Below are 16,650 nucleotides of genomic sequence, written 5' to 3'. Positions count from 1 at the left end.
ATTATGGGCTTGTAGCCATGGCAACCCCAACACAACCACATCATGCAGATTATGCAACACCAGAAAGCGAATAACCTCCTGATGTGCAGGAGCCATGCACATGGTCAGCTGGGTCCAGTATTGAGGCTTATTCTTGGCCAAAGGCGTAGCATCAATTCCTCTCAATGGAATAGGACACTGCAAGGGCTCCAAGAAAAACCCACAACGCTTAGCATATTCCAAGTCCATCAAATTCAGGGCAGCGCCTGAATCCACAAATGCCATGACAGAATATGATGACAAAGAGCAGATCAAGGTAACGGACAGAAGAAATTTAGACTGTACAGTACCAATGGTGGCAGACCTAGCGAACCGCTTAGTGCGCTTAGGACAATCAGAGATAGCATGAGTGGAATCACCACAGTAGAAACACAGACCATTCAGACGTCTATGTTCTTGCCGTTCAACTCTGGTCAAGGTCCTATCACACTGCATAGGCTCAGGTTTAAGCTCAGGTAATACCGCCAAATGGTGCACAGGTTTACGCTCACGCAAGCGTCGACCGATCTGAATGGCCAAAGACATAGACTCATTCAAACCAGCAGGCATAGGAAATCCCACCATGACATCCTTAAGGGCTTCAGAGAGACCCTTTCTGAATATTGCTGTCAGCGCAGATTCATTCCATTGAGTGAGCACTGACCACTTTCTAAATTTCTGACAATATACCTCTATCTCATCCTGAGCCTGACAAAGAGCCAGCAAATTTTTTTCTGCCTGATCCACTGAATTAGGCTCATCGTACAGCAACCCAAGCGCCAGGAAAAACGCATCGATATTACTCAATGCAGGATCTCCTGACGCAAGAGAAAACGCCCAGTCTTGAGGGTCGCCGCGCAAAAAAGAAATGACGATCCTAACCTGTTGAATTGGGTCACCAGAAGAGCGAGGTTTCAAAGCCAGAAATAGTTTACAATTATTTTTGAAACTCAGAAATTTAGTTCTATCTCCAAAAAACAAATCTGGAATAGGAATTCTCGGTTCAAGCAAAGAATTCTGGACCACAAAATCTTGAATATTTTGAACTCTTGCCGTGAGCTGATCCACACATGAAGACAGACCTTTAATGTCCATTGCTACACCTGTGTCCTGAACCACCCAAATGTCTAGGGGAAAAAAAAGACAAAACACAGTGCAAAGAAAAAAAAATGGTCTCAGAACTTCTTTTTTCCCTCTATTGAGAATCATTAGCACTTCTGGCTTCCTGTACTGTTATGAAAGGCAATTCAGAATCACAATGGACATGGAGGTCAGAGCACATACAGTGAACTGACAATAACCCAAAATAATAGAACGAGCTCTGAGACGTGGGAACTCTGCAGACCGCAATCCCTACGCCTATCAAACCACACTAAAGGTAGCCGTGGAGCGCTCCTGACCAGAACCTAGGCGCCTCGTCACAGCCTGAGAAACTAGCTAATCCTGAAGATAGAAAAATAAGCCTACCTTGCCTCAGAGAAATTCCCCAAAGGAAAAGGCAGCCCCCCACATATAATGACTGTGAGTAAGATGAAAACACAAACATAGAGATGAAACAGATTTAGCAAAGTGAGGCCCGACTAGCTGAACAGAACGAGGATAGGGAAGATAACTTTGCGGTCAGCACAAAAACCTATAAAAAACCACGCAGAGGGGACAAAAAGACCCTCCGCACCGACTAACGGTACGGAGGTGGTCCCTCTGTGTCTCAGAGCTTCCAGCAGGCGAGAAAAACCAATAAAGCAAGCTGGACAGAAAAATAGCAACAAAATAACATAAGCAAAACTTAGCTTTGCAGAGCAGCAGGCCACAGGAATGATCCAGGGAAAAAACAAGTCCCACACTGAAACATTGACAGGAAGCATAGATCACAGCATCAGGTGGAGTTAAGTAGAGAAGAAGCTAACGAGCTCACCAGATCACCTGAGGGAGGAAACTCAGAAGCTGCAGTACCACTTTCCTCCACAAACGGAAGATCCCAGAGAGAATCAGCCGAAGTACCACTTGTCACCACAGGAGTGAACTCTGCCACAGAATTCACAACAATAATCAATTCTGACTTTTTATACTTGAACATTCTATTGTATTAATACCTAGTACTGTGCTTTGTTGCTGAATCTGGAATCATATATTTTTTTCCTGTTACCTGATGCTTGTAGTTCTTCTGACTCTGCTTCCTTGCTATTTCTGTCTTGACTTTTGCTTTGACCCTAGAAGATGAAGCCTTGTACTTCTCGTGCTTTTTAAGTGGCTATATCCTAACTCTGTATGTGTTTCACCTGTTACATTGTTGCCAATTAAATTTAATTGTTAATTTACTCAAATTTGCGGTTCCACGTGAATTTGAACACTTTGACAATTCATAATTCACAAATAAATCTGTGCCTAGCACCATTTCCCATTATAATATTTAAATATCTCTCTGTCTCTTTCTCTGTCTCTCTTTTTCAGTATAGAGATTTGCAAATATTTATTCATCACAAGTTAAATTTTTGGGGGAAAATTCAGCAAAGTCAGCAAATTCTAATTTCAAACGTTCCCATCAATACATGGAGACACATCCAATTTTGATCCAAGTCACAGATCATGGTTCCGTGAATAAATCGGACAGCAATCAGATACCATGCGTGTGACATCTATCAGGTCCAATTTTCACTAACTGGCAGGAGAAGCCTGGAAAACTTCCCAATTTTTTTTTGCATATGGATAAAACTGATGAAAATATAATCTAAAACACTGATTAAAATCAATTCTATTTTTTGCATACAGTAAAAATCTGCATACAATAAAAATAAAGTCTGAATGAGCCATTAGAAAGGCCATTAACCCATTACTGATACATGACCTAATACATAGTGGATGCTTTCCTGAAACGGAAAGTACTTGCAAGCAGCATAATACAAAGAATAGCAGGTTAACCCACAATCCTTTGCAGTAGGCGGAGCTATGCAAATCATCTCTTTCCACCCCGGTCTAATCCACAGCACTTGGAACCGCCAAGCGTGCAATGCTGCGGATTAGTTTCTAAATTTACACAGCCAACCAATTCCTACCTGTGGACACGTGTTTCGGGCTTTAGGCCCTCATCAGCACAGGGCTGGAATTGGTTGGCCGTATGGAGTGGGGCTCGGTGAGCAAGCGATACATATATGCTAGCCACCTTAGGGAGAGACCCTTAAGTAGAGGGCTTTTCGGTCTCTTTCGTCCCGCTACATTTAGCCCAACTTGGGTCTCTCCCTAAGGTGGCTAGCATATATGTATCGCTTGCTCACCGAGCCCCACTCCATACGGCCAACCAATTCCAGCCCTGTGCTGATGAGGGCCTAAAGCCCGAAACACGTGTCCACAGGTAGGAATTGGTTGGCTGTGTAAATTCAGAAACTAATCCGCAGCATTGCACGCTTGGCGGTTCCAAGTGCTGTGGATTAGACCGGGGTGGAAAGAGATGATTTGCATAGCTCCGCCTACTGCAAAGGATTGTGGGTTAACCTGCTATTCTTTGTATTATGCTGCTTGCAAGTACTTTCCGTTTCAGGAAAGCATCCACTATGTATTTCCTTTAAGTAGAGGGCTTTTCGGTCTCTTTCGTCCCGCTACATTTAGCCCAACTTGGGTCTCTCCCTAAGGTGGCTAGCATATATACATGACCTAATAGTATGTCATATGTAAGCTCCTTGACTTTGATATGGGCTAAGGAGCTGAGCCCACATATTTTCCGTAGAAGCAGATAATGCAGCCATTTTCTAACAGATGCAAGTGAATCAGGGATCAGTCCACGACTGTTAACTTATTAAATGTGACAGTGGCATTTGCAGCACACCATCCAGGGGGGCGTGCTGTTATAACCATCTATCGCAGTGTTCCTCAACTCCAGTCCTCCAACAGGTCATGTTTTCAGGATTTCCTTAGTATGGCCCAGGTGATGGAATTGTTGCCAGTCTAGATGATGGAATTCTCACCTGGGCAATACTAAAGAAATCCTGAAAACATGACCTGTTGGTGGCTCTTGAGGACTGAACTTGGGAAACACTGATCTCTCGGCTTCCCTGAAGGGTTGACAATGCTCCCCTGCTGAACATCTCAGCGCCTTTCATGACAGTGCTCTTATGAGAACCATGCTGTGTATAGTACAAGCGATCAGATGATCTCAATTTAAAGACCCCTTTGTGAACTAAAAAATATAACACAGTAAAAAAAGTTGTTTTTAAAATATGAAAAAAAATAACAAAATATAAAAGTTTGACTCACACTCTCTTTCCCATCTGCTGAATAAAGAAATAAAAAACTACAAAATGTTGTATTTCCACATCCATAAAAGTCCAATGTAATTAAAGAAAATTCTAACTGCAAGAATCGTGTTTTTTCGATCACTACAACAATGCAGAAAAAAATGCAATAAGAATTGATCAAAATATCATATCTTCCCAAAATTGTATCACTAAAAATGTCAGCTCAAGGCGCAAAAAAGAAGCTATCAAAAAGCCCCATCAACTGAAAATTGAAAGCATTATGGGTCTTGGAAAATGGAGTCACAAGCAAATTTTTTTTTCAAATTTCCATTTTTTTTTTAAATTTCTTAAAAAACTATGCATGTTTGATTTCCCTGTAATTGTACAGACCTGGAGAAGCATAGAGCCATCTAATTACCATATATTGAACGCTATAAAAATAAAATCGACAAAACAATGGTGGAATTGAACTTATTTTTAGAAATTTTCATGCATTTAGATTTTTTTCCCCACTTTACAGTACATCACATGCTAAAATAATTGATGTCATTCAAAAGTACAGCTTGTCCAGCAAAAATCAAGCCCTCATACATATGTGTCAACAGAAAAAACAGTTATGACTTTTGGAATATGGGAATTAAAAAAATAAACATGGAAAACCGCCCAGTTGAGAAGAGCTAAATGAAAAAAAAGGGCAATCAGAAAATATAAATCTACTGGTTCAGCTCTATCATTTAAAAAATACAAATGCCTGAATTATTTATTATATATTATTAAGCAGACTTGGACTCGATCTCAAGCCATGTCAACTTGATAAGTGATCATTTTGTAGGAAGATCGAACTTGCGCAATCCTAGACAGGTCCGCCATGGTCTTCTCCACCATTATTTTGATAGTACAGTATCAAGCCATTGGGTTGCTTGTCTTCCTCTTTGTTTTGTTCCTTCTATTCCTCTGACCAAGATGCACATTTCCATTGATTGCTGTCTTCGTATGATGTGTCCAAAGTAGGCAAGTCATAACTTGGTGATCCTTGCTTTGAATAACATGCCAGTACAGGGGAAAATAGCTAAAGGAAGCAATAAACAGCCTTATATATAATAAAATAATTTAATGAAGTATCAAAAAACACATTAAAAACAATTAAAAACCAAACATTACCCAAAACACCTGCATTAATATCAAAGAGAATAACAGCCCATATGAAATGGGTACTGGGAAAAAAGACCTGAAATCATATATAAAATCTAAATGTACCATATTTTTCAGATTATAATACGCACTTTTTTCCCAAAAAATCTGGGAGGAAAAAGGGGTTGTGTCTTATAATACGAATGTCGCTTACCAGGGTGGATAGCTCCAGTGAAGCGGAGTCACAGGAGGCAGGGTCACTGTTGCAGGAGGCCGACCATGGCAGCAGGAGTGGGGCAATACTGTCCTTGGCTGGGAGGATGTGGTGTCCCGATGGTGCGAAACTGCAGACCCTGGGCTTTCATAAAATGTTGGCGATGAGCGGAGTCCCCATCCCATGATTTTCCTGAGTTTCGCTCTGGGGAAATGGCTGCTGGTGGCAGCGCATGCACAGATTGAGATCTCTGGAGATGAGATCTCCTGATAACCTATCTACCGAGATCTCAATCTGCGCATGCACTGCCTCCAGTGGCCATTTTCCTGAAACAAGCCTCAGGGAAATCAATGGAAAGGGGATTCCGCTCACTGGCAATATTTTTTGAAAGCCTTGGGCTCTCAGCCTCGCTCTGACAGGACATTTTCTCTTCCTAGCACGGGGCCCGCAGCATTACCCCACCCTGCTGCACCTCAGCTGCACACCCCCACCCCCGGTAACCTACTGTAAAATTAGACTATAAGACGCACCACCATTTTAATTTTTTTTAAAATATCCCCTATTTTCCTCCCTAAAATATGGGGTGCATCGTATGGTCCAGTGCGTCTTATAGTCCATAAATTACGGTATATATAACTATGCTAAGCAGGCTTGAAAAAGTACTCCATCAGAACATGAAAAGTGCAGTCAGTACGCATGTCATCATAAGAACAATCTGATTGAGGCAGCAGTAAGTTACCACCAATATACAAATGCCCTGTGCATTATAACTAAATAGAAAAGCAAAGTATATATGAGATAAGAGGATAATATCCAGTGCTCTATCTTCTTACACTTTCATACGGTGTGCAATCTGACATACAGCATAAACCTTTTCTGTCTTCCCAAATACGAAGACTGTTTTCTGCAGTCTAACTTATTTATAGGTCAACAGGTAGTAATTTTTGCTGTAAAACTAAAAGAATACAATTAGCACAGGTTAGTACTGAGCATATACAGTATCACACATCTATGATACTTTATTATAACAATATAAGTACAGAGTACAATAAGAACTTACACATGTGAATGCTTGAGTGTCTAACAATCACTATCTCCTTGCGTCATGACTCCTATACAACCTATTAACAGTTCTGTATAATATAATACCACATAAACAAAGATAATTCTCTTAACAGATATACTTTAACTGGGATAATGAAGCTTAAGAGCAATACATGATGACAAGTCTTACATATATACCTTTAAAGACTACTTTCTAAAATAACTGTAAAATTAACGGTCTCAACTACCAAGCATGCTTTTTTCTCTTTCACAATGCAATCATCTTACTTAACAGAAAAGAATAATATGTAATACAATTAAACTCCACCAGATTGTGCTATAACCACCAGGGTAACAAAACTTATTAAATGTGACAACAATATCTTAATATCACCTTTTAACCCAAATGGGCAGAACACCCAGCCAATATATACGCTGATCTACACAATGAAGAACTAAGACCAGGTCCATAATATGGAATCCAATCAACAAGATGTGGAAAATGCAGGTGGAGGTCAGCTCCACGCGAATCGCTGCTAACCAACAACTTCAATATTAGGAAATGTATGGGATAAAGAGAGAGAAAGTAGAGAATATGTATGGTACCTAAAGACAATTGATTACCTTTCAGATGAAAGGCTTGTGCATGCGTGCGAGTGAATAATGTACACGATGAGCAAAGGAAACTGCCCCTGCCAGGAATCAAAATAGACAAATAAATAAGGCAGCACAATGATGCGCCAAAACATGCAAACATTAAGCATGAAAATTGAACTGCATTACTGCACTAGAAATATGAAAAAATAGGAGCGTTTAGCACATAAATTGGCCAATTGATGCATACCTGGTAGCCACATTAGGGCATCTCTCGTATACCAGGTCCTAAACTTTCCTTTCCTCGCTGAGAATAAATGTCTTCATCTGAATGGATACCTGTGAAACCTCTTCTTAGACTAAATTTCTCACCTTGGAGGGGTAATGGACCTGCTGCAATTAAAACACCTGTGGCTAAGAGGCGGAGTGCTCAGTAAGAAGGCTAATGAATACAAATCTCAAAAAAAAGGGCAATAACATCCTCACATAGACTATGTGTGAACAGGTGCTGAACCTAGTGTCACCAACTCGCATACAGTCAAATAAATAAGGCAGCACACTGCGGCGCTAAAACATGCAAACATGAAACATGAAAATTGAACTGCATTACTGCACTAGAAATCAGAAAAATAAGAGCGTTTAGCGCATAAATTGGCCAATTCATGTGTACCTGGTGTTAGGGTTGGCGGAATGCACCGAATATATATATATATTTATTTAGAAGAAATTGGTGCATTCGCAAGCAGGGATCCACCATGCAGGAAAGCACCTGCTGCTAGATATGGCGGTACAAAAAGCAGTATAAACAGACTCTGTTACTTCATAGAGTCTGTTAGCAAAGATAACACTGTGCCCTGTTTGGCTCACAGAGGAACACAGCTACTTAGTAGAGCAGATGGTGGTCATGCAGTCAAATGCAAACATGAAACTCCTCGCCAGAGGTGCCAGCATTCTAGGGGCTTATTTCAGCCGGGTCCCTGAATACACACACACAAAACTCCTCACCGGAGGTGCCAGCATTCTAGGGGCTTATTTCAGCTGGGTCCCTGACTGCATACAAACATGACCACACTGGCACTGAGCTCGTACATAAATTGATAGTAGCGCATGGCCGTGCGGCCATGCGAACCTTATATAGCTGCAGCACGTACAGGACCTTCCAAGAAGGACCAATGAGAGGCTGTCACAGAGCCTGAGGAACTTCAGGACCTTCCTGGAGAACCAATGAGTCTTGCTGCAGTATCTGAGCATGTGACCCTCGATCTCCAATGAGAGATCTTACCCTGGGCATGCTCAGAAGGGGAAAAGCAGGACTTAGTCCCAAAAGCGTCTGCTCGCTGCTGCCCAACACTGGCTTCAATGGCAGAAGCTGGAAAAGCAGCAGTAACCCTTTGCACAGAGTCAGACTGAGTGAGATGCTGGGACCGACGTCTCCGCTGAGCAGGCTCCACTGCGGCAGGAGAAGAATGGGAGACCGCAGCGGAGATGGCCCGAGATTTCCCCTGTGCAGAGGCCAGAACTCGACCCCTAACACCTGGTAGCCACATTAGGGCATCTCTCATATACCAGGTCCTAAACTTTCCTTTCCTCGCTGAGAATAAATGTCTTCATCTGAATGGGTGTTGTGAATTCTGTTATCGAACTCCCTCCTGTGGTCATGAATGGTACTTCGGCGACTTCTGTCCATGGACTCCCTCTGGTGGCTGTGAGTGGAGCTGCTGGTTCTGAGGTTCCTTCCACAGGTGACCTAGTTTAGTCTTAGGCTGGCTGCTCTATTTAACTCCACTCTGATCGTTACTCCATGCCAGCTGGCAATGTTCTTGTACTGGTTCATTTCGCTCTTGGATCTTTCTGGTGACCTGTCTACTCCAGCAGAAGCTAAGTCCCTGCTAGTTATTATTTGTTCATTGTTTCCTTGTCCAGCTTGCTATAATGATTTTGCCTTGCTAGCTGGAAGCTCTGGGATGCAGAGTGGCACCTCCGCACCGTGAGTCGGTGCGGAGGTCTTTTTGCACACTCTGCGTGGTCTTTTTGTAGTTTTTTGTGCTGACCGCAAAGATACCTTTCCTATCCTCAGTCTGTTTAGTAAGTCTGGCCTCCCTTTGCTGAAACCAGTTTCATTTCTGTGTTTGTGACTTTCATCTTTACTCACAGTCAATATATGTGGGGGGCTGCCTTTTCCTTTGGGGAATTTCTCTGAGGCAAGGTAGGCTTTATTTTCTATCTCCAGGGCTAGTTAGCTCTTAGGCTGTGAAGAGGCGTCTAGGTAGAGTTAGGTACGCTCCACGGCTATTTCTAGCTGTGTGATAGGATTAGGGGCTCCCACTTCCCAGAGCTTGTCCTGTGTGAGTTTAACCATTAGGTCGTTCCGGGTGCTCCTAACCACCAGGTCCATAACAAATGGGTACCTGTGAAACCTCTTCTTAGACTAAATTTCTCTCTCTCTGTGGAGGGGTAATGGACCTGCTGCGATTAAAACACCTGTGGCTAAGAGGCGGAGTGCTCAGTCAGAAGGCTAATGAATACAAATCTCAAAAAACTGACTGCCACATCCAAACATAGACAAAGTGTGAACAGGTGCTGAACCTAGAGTCACCAACTCGCATACAGTCAAATAAATAAGGCAGCACACTGCGGCGCTAAAACATGCAAACATGAACCATGAAAATTGAACTGCATTACTGCACTAGAAATATGGAAAAAAATAAGAGCGTTTAGCGCATAAACTGGCCAATTCATGTGTACCTTGTAGCAACATTAGGGCATCCCTCATATACCAGGTCCTAAACTTTCCTTTCCTCGCTGAGAATAAACATCTTCATCTGAATGGGTACCTGTGAAACCTCTTCTTAAACTAAATTTCTCTCTCTGTGTGGAGGTGTAATGGACCTGCTGCGATTAAAACACCTGTGGCTAAAGAGGCGGAGTGCTCAGTCAGAAGGCTAATGAATACAAATCTCAAAAAACTGACCGCCACATCCAAACATAGACAAAGTGTGAACAGGTGCTGAACCTAGAGTCACCAACTCGCATACAGTCAAATAAATAAGGCAGCACACTGCGGCGCTAAAACATGCAAACATGAACCATGAAAATTGAACTGCATTACTGCACTAGAAATATGGAAAAAAATAAGAGCATTTAGCGCATAAACTGGCCAATTCATGTGTACCTTGTAGCCACATTAGGGCATCCCTCATATACCAGGTCCTAAACGTTCCTTTCCTCGCTGAGAATAAACATCTTCATCTGAATGGGTACCTGTGAAACCTCTTCTTAGACTAAATTTCTCTCTCTCTGTGGAGGTGTAATGGACCTGCTGCGATTAAAACACCTGTGGCTAAGAGGCGGAGTGCTCAGTCAGAAGGCTAATGAATACAAATCTCAAAAAACTGACTGTCACATCCAAACATAGACTAAGTGTGAACAGGTGCTGAACCTAGAGTCACCAACTCGCATACAGTCAAATAAATAAGGCAGTACACTGCGGCGCTAAAACATGCAAACATGAAAATTGAACTGCATTACTGCACTAGAAATATGAAAAAAATAGGAACGTTTAGCCCATAAATTGGCCAATTCATGTGTACCTGGTAGCCACATTAGGGCATCTCTCGTATACCAGGTCCTAAACTTTCCTTTCCTCGTTGATAGTGTTGAGCATTCCGATACTGCAAGTATCGGGTATCGGCCGATATTTGCTGTATTGGAATTCCGATACCGAGTTCCGATATTTTTGTGATATCGGAAATCGGAATCGGAAGTTCCTAGTCATCTTTGGCATGTGCGGTGCGTGTGGTTCCCAGGGTCTGGAGGAGAGGAAACTCTCCTTCAGGCCCTGGGATCCATATACATGTAAAAAATAAAGAATAAAAATAATAAATATGGATATACTCACCCCTCCAGCGAACCCTGGCTGTCACCGCTGCAAGCGTCTGCCTCCGTTCCTGAGAATTGCAGAGAGTGAAGGACCTTCGATGACGTCGCGGTCAGGTGAGCGGTCAGGTGATTCTCAGGAACGGAGGCAGACGCTTGCAGCGGTGACAGCCAGGGTCCTTCGGAGGGGTGAGTATATCCATATTTTTTATTTTTATTCTTTATTTTTTACATGAATATGGATCCCAGGGCCTGAAGGAGAGTCTCCTCTCCTCCAGACCCTGGGAACCATCCAGGATACCTTCCGATATTTGTGTCCCATTGACTTGCATTGGTATCGGGTATCGGTATTGGCGATAGCCGATATTTTTGGGATATCGGCCGATATCATCCGATACCGATACTTTCAAATATCGGAAGGTATCACTCAACACTACTCGTTGAGAATAAACGTCTTCATCTGAATGGGTACCTGTGAAACCTCTTCTTAGACTAAATTTCTCTATCTCGGTGGAGGGGTAATGGACCTGCTGCGATTAAAACACCTGTGTCTAAGAGGCGGAGTGCTCAGTCAGAAGGCTAATGGATACAAATCTCAAAAAACTGACCGTCACATCCAAACATAGACTAAGTGTGAACAGGTGCTGAACCTGGAGTCACCGACTCGCATACAGTCAAATAAATTAGGCAGCACACTGCGGCGCTAAAACATGCAAACATGAAACTTGAAAATTGAACTGCATTACTGCACTAGAAATATGAAAAAATAAGAGCGTTTAGCGCATAAATTGGCCAATTCATGTGTACCTGGTAGCCAATCAAAATAGAAACTCACGAATGTGCAAGGGTACATAGTGTAAAGTGCAGGCAAAGTAATATGCCAGTATCAGAGAACTGCTTATGCACGGGAACTACACTATAATGCAAATATTTGCAAAGTGATACCACTCACAGAGCAATACATAAATATAAGAGATATCTCAAAATGTGGACAGGATGCTAGTGTGAGCAGGTTGCAGGATACAATAACGGATAGGAGGCAGAACAAGGGTTAAAATTAACTTTACTATAACAGGGGTATTCTCCATGCAGGGAGGAGGAAGGGTATAGACAGGTGGTATTAACACTTTCATTACACCGACGGAGGGAGTGAGGGCAAAGGGTATAAACAATGTTCAACAGTGTTAGGGTTGGCGGAACGCACCAAATATATTGTTTATTAAATGGAATTGGTGCGTTCGCAACCCGGGATCCACTGTGCAGGAAAGTACCTGCTGCTAAATAATGGCGGCTCTATATGGCGGTATATACCAACTCTGTTAGCTTCACAGAGTAACCGCGAGAGGCAGGCTCTGTGCCCTGTTAGACTTTCACAGAGGCACAGGCCAACTACCCAGATGTGAGCAGTGAGTGGTCATGCATGCATACACAATCTCCTTGCCGGAGGAGCCAGCATTCTAGGGGCTTATTTCAGCCGGGTCCCTGAACACATACAAACGTATGACCACATTGGCGCAAAGCATATGACAAAAGACGATACTAGCGCATGGCCGTGCGGTCATGCGCAGTTTATATAGTTACAGCACAGGAAGCTGCTACCAAAGTTTTGCCCTTTCAGGACCTTCCTGGAGGACCAATGGGATGCGCTGCAGTACCTGAACATGTGACCGAACATGTGACCCTCGACCTCCAATGGGAGACCTTGCCCTGGGCATGCTCAGTGTGTGTAAATAAGGACTTAGTCCCAGAGAGGCCTGCTCGCCGCAGATCAGTGCAGGGTACCATAGGAAAGCCAGAAAAGGCAGTAGTGACCCTATGCACCGAATCAGCCTCAGCGAGATGCTGGGAGCGACGTCTCCGCTGAGCAGACCCCACTGCGGCCGATGCTGAATGGGAGACCGCAGCAGACACGGATCGAGATTCCCCCTGTGCAGCAGAGGAAACTCGACTCCTAACATACAGTAGTAAACTTATCGGTCCAGCAGCTTCAGAGTTAGGAGTCTCAGATATGCACAGTGGTGCTGACACAATCAGCACGTGATGGAAACGATGCAGACCTATAGGCATCGATGGATCTGTTCCTGGCGATGATGGTGAGTCCTCAATGTCTGTCCCATGGTCCTGAGTAGCAGAGAGAAGAGCAGTCCAGAGCACGGCCAGGGCTGGACAGAGTCTGGCAGAAGTAGGCGGGTGAGTAAGGGTAAAGTTCTCAATAAGTCACCTGGTTTCTTTTAGGTGGCACGCGCACGTTATACGGTGGCCTGAGACAAGTAATTACTTGAGCAGTAGGGGCCAATGGGCGGAAAACAGTTCTCCGGTCACACTCTTTATAGGGAGCAGCCGGAACAATGTAATGCGGTCCTGCGCTGTCACGGTGCTCAGAGGAAGGAGCATCTAAATTACCCTGTTGCATGCTGTGTCTTCCCGCCAAGTCTGCCTGCCATTTTGTGCACTCTGCCCTTTTTATACTCACTCTGCCCCCTGCTGTCAAGTACAAAGGTCGGTCCGAGTCTAACCTTTCCCCCAGACAACAAAAGTGACAGTCCTGACAGTTCTGGCCCCAGCGTGAAAAAGGTACCCCGATTCGGGCTCTCTTCTTGCACTACTTCAAAACTGAGACAGAGCATTGTATAATATTAGCTTATGTGAACCAGTATGATGGAATACAAATAAGCCAAAGAGAAGCTAGTAAGTCAAAATAAATCCAGTGTATATGGGGTAGAAAATGTACCGATCTAGCTATACATAGCCCATTACTCTTAAGTTAATAAATAAATATGCCGATCTAATATTACAAGGTGATTATAAAAAGATTCATACATCTCAAAGATTGCAACTCTAGTGTGCAGACTCGTTTGTGACTCACTAGGTGGCAGGGATCAGATCACAAAATGACGACTATGGAAGAGAAATTGTTTTGTATTTTATAATATGAGTAGTGTAAATCAATTGTTACCGTGCAACGAGCATTCCGAAAACAGTATGAAAGTGACTCACTTGTTCACCAGAACATTCTGCAGTGGTATCGAGAATTTAAGGACACAAGATGCTTGTATATAAACCTTATAGCCCTGGATGACATGGTTTGAGAGATCTGTGCATGTAGCCCTCAGAAATCAACATGTCACGCAAGTCATGAACTTGGCATTCCTCATCCAACTGTTTGGAAAAATCTGTAACGGGGACTGTATCAGTAAGCATATCACCTACATCTATTACAGCAGTTATTGCCAGTCAACCATGGCATCTGAAACAAATTCTGTGCATTTTTCAGGCAGCATTGGAAGATGACAAATTTGCTTTCCGACTAGTGTTTAGTGACAAGGCAACCTTCCACCTAAGTGAAAAGGTGAACAGTCACAATGTTCAAATATGGGGAATGGAAATTCCCAATGCCATGGTGTAACATTATTTGCTAAACTTGGATAGTTTATATTCCATTCACAATTGTGCATGTAATATATTTTGAGATATACCTCTTTGAAACCCGATTAATCTTTTATAATCCCCCTGTATAAGTCCATATGGTTAATTAAATATGCTTTGTGTGACATGTCAGGCTTGATTTGATCCAAATCGATTTGTTAGATCTTCTTGCCATCCATGGTATTGATAACATCTTTCACATTTTGAAATGGTCTATTCTGCTTCTGTCTTGTTTCTTTATCGTCCAGGTTTTGCATCCATATATTACCACAGAATATACCAAACTATGTACTAGCAATGCCTTCATCGACAGTAAAATGTTCATCTATTTGAAGACCTTGTCCACTGACATCATTGTCGATTTGCCCATAAGCTATTCGCCTATTGACTTCGGATGTCGTCGCTGCATCTTGAGTCATCATTGATCCAAGTAAGTTGAAGTCCTTTACAACTTCTAGTTCCCCGCTGTCTATCTCAAATCTGTCCTGGTTTTACCTGGTAGTAATCAATATCTTTGTCTTGTTTGTGTTGATTAGCAATCCCATGTTTGAGCTTTCCGTCTTCCATCAGCGCTTGTTGCTATCAATGTTGTATCATCTGCATATTTAAGATTGTTGATCATTCGTCCGGCAATTTTGATTTCTTGTTCATTTTCAGCATGTCCAGCTTCCTGAAAATAGCTTCTCAATATAAATTGAAGAGAAATGGTGACAGAATGTAGCTTTGTCTGACACCCTGCTCTATTTTGAACCATGTTGAGTCACTGTGTTTTATTCGGACCTTTACTTCTTGGTCGATGTAAAAGTTCCTAATGAGGCTGATCAGATGATTCAACTTCCAAAGAGAGAAGGAAGAGGCTCTCACTGTCCCATAAAAACTCTTGTAATTTAACAATCCTTAAAACATGGATGCAAAACGGTGCAGGTACAAAAGACAGAGGACCGACGTTTCACCCGCAATGGTGCTTCAACGGGTCCAAACACAGAATGATGTGAGGGATCCTCCCCTTTATGGAAAAAACCTTGTCCACAAGTTAAAATTATAAAAATCACCCATAATAATTCAACAACATAAATTCAATTCTCAACATTTGTAAAAACACTGACATGTCATTTTTATCATGAAATCCCAGAGGTCCTTGTGCTTTTGTCCGCATAATTCATTTGGTTTCTCCTCTTAGCAATAGCTTATTGTGGTTACTTCCCTGTTTTGGTTAACCTCCTTAATCCTTGCAAATCTTAAAACTTCGGAATTGGAATAATGAAAATTGTGTATATGCGTAACACATTTCGAGGACCCTTTTTCTGATTCAATATATGTTCTCTAAATCTGACATACAATGGTTGAATAGTTTTTCAATGTAGAAAACACAAAGTGCCAAAAAGCTATATAAACCATATATTGCGTTTTACCCAAGATAAAATCTGAGACACTGTGAGTAACGGATCACATTTTCAATGGATTTAAAGTCATATACAACTTACAGCAGGAACAATACTGTTCTGTGGGAGGTGCATTCCTGCAAAGAGCAGTATATCTACAGCGGCACGATCGTGCGGCCTCACGCTGAGCGCTGTGGGGATCACGTGCGGGTATCAGCTGTATGTGACAACTGACACCCTGCAGCAATGCCCACAGTCGGTGCTAGCACCGATCGCGGGCATTTAACCCCTCTGATGCCACTGTGCGCTTCCCTCAGAACAATGCAATGCGATTGCACTGTTCTGATGTTCTCCATGGAAACCCTGGGCACCAAGATGGTAGCAGGATCCTGGAGGGTCCTTGAAGTGAAGGTGGCTTGCAAACGCATGCTGAGAGCAGGCACCGGCATGCCTCCTTACCTGCCTGTCAGATTGCTGATCTGATACTAAGCAGTGCAGTGTCAGATCAGCGATCTGACATTATATAGTAATGTCCCACACTGGGACAATGTAAAAAAGCTAAAAAAAAAAAAAGTTACAAAGCGTAAAAATTAGTGATGAACGAATATACTCGTTACTCGAGATCTCCTGAGCACGCTCGGGTGACCTCCGAGTATGTTTTAGTGCTCAGAGATTTCGTTTTCCTCACCACAGCTGAATGATTTACCTCTGTTAGCCAGCATGATTACATGTGGGG

Source organism: Ranitomeya imitator, chromosome 3 (assembly GCF_032444005.1).
Source record: "Ranitomeya imitator isolate aRanImi1 chromosome 3, aRanImi1.pri, whole genome shotgun sequence".
NCBI classification, from domain to species: domain Eukaryota; kingdom Metazoa; phylum Chordata; class Amphibia; order Anura; family Dendrobatidae; genus Ranitomeya; species Ranitomeya imitator.
This window is presented reverse-complemented; position numbering follows the sequence as displayed.